General features: G+C 44.3%; 1 long non-coding RNA gene across 1 annotated transcript in view; it reads right to left on the reverse strand.

Moving 5' to 3' along the window:
* Nucleotides 1-4,470, reverse strand: part of LOC137458188 (uncharacterized) — a 67,858-nt gene extending 63,388 nt beyond the window's left edge. Inside the window, exon 1 of the long non-coding RNA XR_010991597.1 lies at nucleotides 4,384-4,470. This is a non-coding gene — a long non-coding RNA (uncharacterized lncRNA). The remainder of the gene's footprint in view (nucleotides 1-4,383) is intronic.
* Nucleotides 4,471-6,357: the final 1,887 nt, after the last annotated feature.

The following is a 6,357-nucleotide window of genomic DNA, read 5'->3' on the forward strand; positions in this document are numbered from 1 at the left end:
GCTGAGAAGACAAGGATCCCCCTATCAACCCAATTTGGTGTTAACTGATTTAGCTTTCACCAGAACATTTTTCTGAACTCAGAAGTGACCCAAAATCCAGATCTTTGGGGGGGGGGGGGGGGAGGGGAGGAGGGGGCAAATGAGGTCCAAAAAAACCTCATTTGGCAAAACACTTTGTGTAGGGATGCATTCAGATGTGCAGAAATAAGTAGAATGGCACCATGAAGTGAAATGACACCATGAAGTGAAATGGTGGGTGCAAAATGAGTGGCCTGGGCTATGTACATAAGGCAGCACAGTTACAACTGTCTGTTCTGGGTTTGAAACCTGCCTTCCAGCCCAAACAGGCTTCTTTGGGGAGGGCAATAAAAACCTGTAAGCACATTCATATTTACTTATCTGAGCCCTTGGGTACTCATAGCCAGGTAAAAATAAAACAAACAAACCATTTTTTCTCTTCCTGGATTTGATTCCTAAATTGATTAAAAAATACAATATAGTGCTGCCTTAAATGTAGCTAAGGAATTGTTGCAGTTTTGATGCTTGAATCCCAAGTGCAGGTTTAAATCAGTTCTTGTTCCAGGACCTTGCCTGAAAGCCTGCAGAAGTCAGCAGCGCTTCTTGTGCAGTAAAGCCTTACTAATCATGAGTAAGGGTGCAAGGATGGGGACTTAAGCTAACAGAAGTGATGATGTGTGAAAGGTTCCTGCTTCACTTTGACATTGCAATACAAGGGATAGGCAGATTTTGGAATAGACCATCTTTATCTGTCTGGCAGTCTAGGGATTTAAGCTGTGTCTGTCACTCTGGCATTTCTGTGTGCTCAGACGGCATCTGTAGGAAACATTCCTAATTATTCTCTTAAAGTGAAGTGGCCCAGGGGTGGTTATCCCAGGCAGGACCCCCGGAAGAGCTTAATTTCTTTTCATTTGTAGAGGAGGGTGGGGGGAGCAGAGAAAATGGGATAAGAGAAAAATGCAATCCTATCATAGAAGCTAGTGCAGCCTCTCTGCTCTGCTGATCCCCAAAAGAAGTTGCACTTGTTAGCCCCTGGACCCTCACATGGAGTCACACTGCCTGTGGAGCTACAACTGGTGCCCTGTGAGGAATACTATTTGAAGAGACTTCCATGGCTGCACAGCAACCAATGCCTTGCACCCCTCTCCCTCTCTGCCTCTCGGGCTTCCCCAGGTTCTGGGAGCCAGAGGGACTTTGCCCCTGACTGCCAAAAGCCCAGACTGATCCCTAAGAGAAGGAATCCCACATGTGATTGACAGCTTAAATTAATCCCAGGCATGCTGGAGCTTCCTGGTCAGTCAGCACTCACCTCAATCACACTGCAAGTGTGAAATCTTGTTTTTTCACAGTAAGAAAAAAAACCACAACAATTACAATGTAAAGGTTTATGGCAGGGTAAGGTCTGAACCTCTCAACCTTGACAGAGTCTCTGTAACATCCAATTTTTATGGGTACCTGATGAGTCCTTCTGGAATATTAATGTTCTCTGGTTCTTTAGGTGTATATTGCAGGTATCACAAACATATTTTTATTGGTATTTGATGGCTGCTTCGTTTGCCAAGTACTCACATTAAATTTATGGAAAGCTATTTCTGAGCAATATAAATGCAGGAAATCCCTTTTGTTGAGACATGGTATTAATCGTCTTAGTGCCTAGATCTCTGTGCCCTTATACCAACAAGATATACTGCTTCAGTGTCTACAGTAAGCTCCTGCAAATACACTATCTTCTGACAGATTTCACAGCTCAGAGAAGATGGGATGGCCTGCCTCTTTCAAGATCCACTGTCAGTCTAGTATTCTCTCCTCCTTTCTGGCCTGGAAATTCATACTTGATATCATTGGCAATTTAATCATGCTTTCTCTCCTAAACCTGGGCTAGCAGGACTCAGCACTGGGTAGGCAACATGTTGAGTCCTGTGTCCAGTTCTGGGCCCCTCAGTTTAAGAAAGATGTTGAGTTGTGGAACATGTCCAGAGAAGGGCAACAAAGCTGGGGAGAAGTCTCGAGCACAGCCCTGTGAGGAGAGGCTGAGGGAGCTGGGGTTGCTTAGCCTGGAGAAGAGGAGGCTCAAGGGAAACCTTCTTGCTGTCTACAACTACCTGAAGGGAGGTTGTAGCCAGGAGGGGGTTGGTCTCTTCTCCTAGGTGGCCAGCACCAGAACAAGAGGACACAGTCTTAAGCTGCACCAGGGGAGGTTTAGGCTGGATGTTAGGAAGAAGTTCTTCCCAGAAAGACTGATTGGCCATTGGAATGTGCTGCCCAGGGAGGTGGTGGAGTCACTGTCCCTGGAGGTGTTCAAGAGGGGACTGGATGTGGCACTTGGTGCCATGGTCTAGCAGTCATGAGGTCTTGGGTGACAGGTTGGACTCAATGATCTTTGAGGTCTTTTCCAACCTTATTGATTCTATGATTCTATGATTTTCAGGAACCTGGTGGTTCATCACACAAAATTACTAGACAACAAATTACACTTGCAAGTACTTCACTTTCACTAAAACTTTTAGTCAAGGAAGGTCATATCTGATCACCTTGGGAAGAAGAATGTCTCTATTTATTTACTTTATGGGTCATATCTGCACTGGTAAAAAGATCAGAAATTTTCAGGGGTCTATCAGTAAATACCTTCTGGTTTACATCATCATATTCATGGCAACCAGAAAGTGACAGACTCATTTTCTTATTACCAGTCTTCTTAGGCCTGAATAGGCAATTATTTCCTTGAGACCGCTTCTGTATATTAAATTACACAAACTATCTCCAAAGAGCAACAGCAACTCATAAAGCTGGGTGTGTAAGCTGGGTTACCCCTGTCCCCGACCCACAAACTGCTCTCACTAACCTTGCAGTGGTGTTGACAGACTCCAGAAATAGCCATGGACAGTGTTTTCTTACTAGAAGTCAGCTCTGGGTCATATCAGTGGGGGAGGTGAATTCAAAATGACAAGGAGAGCCATCTAGAGTGGTCTCATTCCTCTCTCTGCACAGTCCTCCAAGGTGGTGCTGAACCACACCCAACATGCAGCCTCTTCCAACCTTATTGATTCTATAATTCTCTGATTCTCACAAGCATTTGAGTGATCCCTTTTAAAGCCAGAAAGAGGGGCACCTGACACCTTCTGGGCCTCCTGCCTCTCTAATACTCCTCCTCACATTCCTCCGCTGCTAAACGCATGGCATGACTCTCGCACTGTTTTCTTTTTCCCCCAACTCTTTCTTACAGTTTTCATTTCATGTTAATGCAAGGGCACCCATCCTAATTTATGTCATAATAGATGGACAACAATAGTGCAATTTAACCAAAATAACATGCTAAACGGGGCTGCATGTTGACGCAGTGGGGATGGATGAAATTTGGAGTGTTTTTGGTGGTTTATATCTTCAAAGAAGAGCTGGCAAGCGCACAAAGTGACAAATGTATTTAAGTATCTATGCCATTCAAATGATACTGCCACATGTCTGTTTGGGATTCTTCCCATCTGAATGTGGGAATACGGGCACAGAACCGCTCGCATACTGCGTTCTCCTAACATAAAGTGTCAGCGTCTCGGAGGGTGTGTCAGTGGCACCCGATGTCAGCAGATACACATTGCAAAGGAGACAGCCGACATAAGTGTACATTATGTGTGCCAGGCAGTCTTTATTTATTTATTTCTCACACACACACACAAAAAGGAGGGGATCATCCTCAAAACATTCTCACTGGAAATTTATACCCGCACGAGAGAAACGAGAAAATGCAACATTTGCATTTCAAGGCATCGCAAATCCCTCTCCTAGCTGAAGTCATTGGCAATTAAGACACAAAGGGACCTGATGCTGATGTGAGCAGCGGTGATGTAAAAAACCCCATTCATTCGCGTCATTTTGACGGCATTATTCTGCATTTACACCAGTTCCACTGTGGTGGAAGTTGTCTCGAGGGTCTTCACATAACCTATATATTCCGTGCTTTCTTCTCCTTTAATTTGTCACAGCAAACCAGCTCCTTTGTTGATTGTTTATTATTTGTGGAATGTATTCATATTCTCAGAGTCCATCTGCTAAAAGTATCCCATTTAAAAGAAGATGGCATCATTAGCTCCCCTCTCTCGCTATAAAGAAAGGAGCAGTTCCCATATTTTTACCCAGTTCAGTGGCTCAGTGGATGCACTAATCTTGCTGAACACTTCAGTTTAGATGGTATATCAATGAGGCATTCAAACAGAGCAGTTTATACACAAAAATTCTGTCTGCTTTGTAAAAGATTATCCTTTTATAAACACTCTGCGGAAAACATAAAAGCAAATAGGGGACAGCACATAGGACAGGAAAGATGTTAGGAGGGAGATTAATACTGAATGGGTCGAAATGAATGGCGCTTACCAAAACGAGGTCCAGATACTTTGGCTGCAGTGAAACATAAATAATGGGAATGACACATCGTTTATTCGGGATAATGAGTTGATCCGAAGTAGGGGCCTAGAACAAGAGATTAAAGATTAAATATCCATCTCCTGATGAATATCAGTAGCAAACTTTAACCTTTTCCTTCCAAAAGCACAATTTCTTTGAACAACCGTGTCAGCGCAACACGAGGAAGAAATGGGGGAAAGCGAACTTAAATCACATTCTCATCGTGTCCTGCAAGAAAACACCACTTCACATTTTAAAACAGGGGGTTGCAGGATTCTTCTGAGGCTTGCAACTCTTTCAGAATAATTATATGAGAAGACAAAGATTTTGCTTGATGTTTTGTGTTAGAAAAAGCTGGCTCTAGCGTTTATTGCTTACATTTGAGTTCTCTGCAATAATTGAAGAAACAACATACCCATCCTGAGCATTCACTTGGGTGGAGAGATAATGACAAAAAGCAGCCTGCTGGAAAAGCACAGCATACCACATGCTGAATTAGAGTCTTGAATGCAAGGAGGACTTGGAAGATGTCACAAGCTTTGGATCAGGAAGGGCTGGAAGTGTAGTGAAAGGGGGGAAAGCCACAGACAACTGGAGACAGCAGGCTGACTGTACTGCAGTGCTGGCAGCCTGTCCAAGCTGGTCAATTAGTGGTCCTTCTAGCTCAAGATGCTGTACTGCAACTGAGGCAGAAGACATAGGACAAGTGGGAATCTGGATAGCTGTGGCTTGCCCAGAACTTGGAACAGAGCAGCTGCTGAATGCATGCAGCCAGCCAAGCCCCGCATTGTGGTTTTGCTGCTGATGGCTGCCTCCTGAAAGAGGAATAAAACTGGGGACAGGAGGAGGAGGGAGGAGGGGGCAAGACTTTCAAATGACATTTAGAAAACAGACAGGCAAGGAGGCAAGGATGAGTTCAACATGCTTTCACCAGCTCCACAGAAAGGGGCTCACAAGCAAAAGGAGTGTGGTTTCGTTCTACTCTCTAGGGAATGTGCTGTCCCAGAGCCAAACCAGCATGCATGTACAGTTGGCAGTTTCTCCAAAGAAGCCTAGGACTAGGAGCTGTGGAAAAGTATCCATTTTTACTTGGTAAATATTTGCATGCAAAACCAAATATTCCCATAGGTTTTTATGAAGCTGTGTGAATTTGTTAAAAGGAAGAATTTTTGATTTGTGCTGGGGGAGTGTGCAAGCACATGTTTTCATGTTCTAGTGAGGACATGGTCCTAGGCAGCAAAGCTCACTGAAATGGTATCCTGAGGGACACTGAATACCTTTCAGAGGCATGCTCCAAGTTTTGCACAATTCACATGTTGGCAACAGAACAATATTACTGTTTCACACTGTCCCTTTTCACTACAAAAATGGACCTTGCTGTGTTTGCCTCTTCTCTTGGGTAAGAGACATGAGTTCTCTCAGGCGCCTTTCCTCCTGGGCTGACCAGCAACATCATCCCTCTACTACTCTCATCCTAAAACCTTCTGAACACCTCCTGAAACACCTCCTGAAGCTTTCTGCTGGTCTATCACAGGTAATATGCAGAGAATAGGATCACAAGTTTCAGTAAAGCTAAATAAATGCAGGTGAAGAAAGAAGACTTGGGGTGCTCGACCAGCAGGGGAGGAAGAGCTGACAAATCAGTATTAAGGGTGTGAAAAAAGATATATGGCTGGATACCAGCACCATCAGATAGGACCAGCATTTGGCTAGCCTAGGCAGTCCCACACTGTAGAGCATGCCAGAATAGAATAGGATAGGATAGGATAGGATAGGATAGGATAGGATAGGATAGGATAGGATAGGATAGGATAGGTTGGAAAAGACCTTTGAGATCATCGAGTCCAACCTACCACCCAACACCATCTAATCAACTAAACCATGGCACCAAGTGCCTCAGCCAGGCTCTTCCTAAACACCTCCAGTGATGGTGACTCCACCAGC

Source organism: Melanerpes formicivorus, unplaced genomic scaffold (assembly GCF_026170545.1).
Source record: "Melanerpes formicivorus ecotype bairdi unplaced genomic scaffold, bMelFor1.0.p_v2 SCAF_232, whole genome shotgun sequence".
In the NCBI taxonomy this organism is placed as follows: Eukaryota; Metazoa; Chordata; class Aves; order Piciformes; family Picidae; genus Melanerpes; species Melanerpes formicivorus.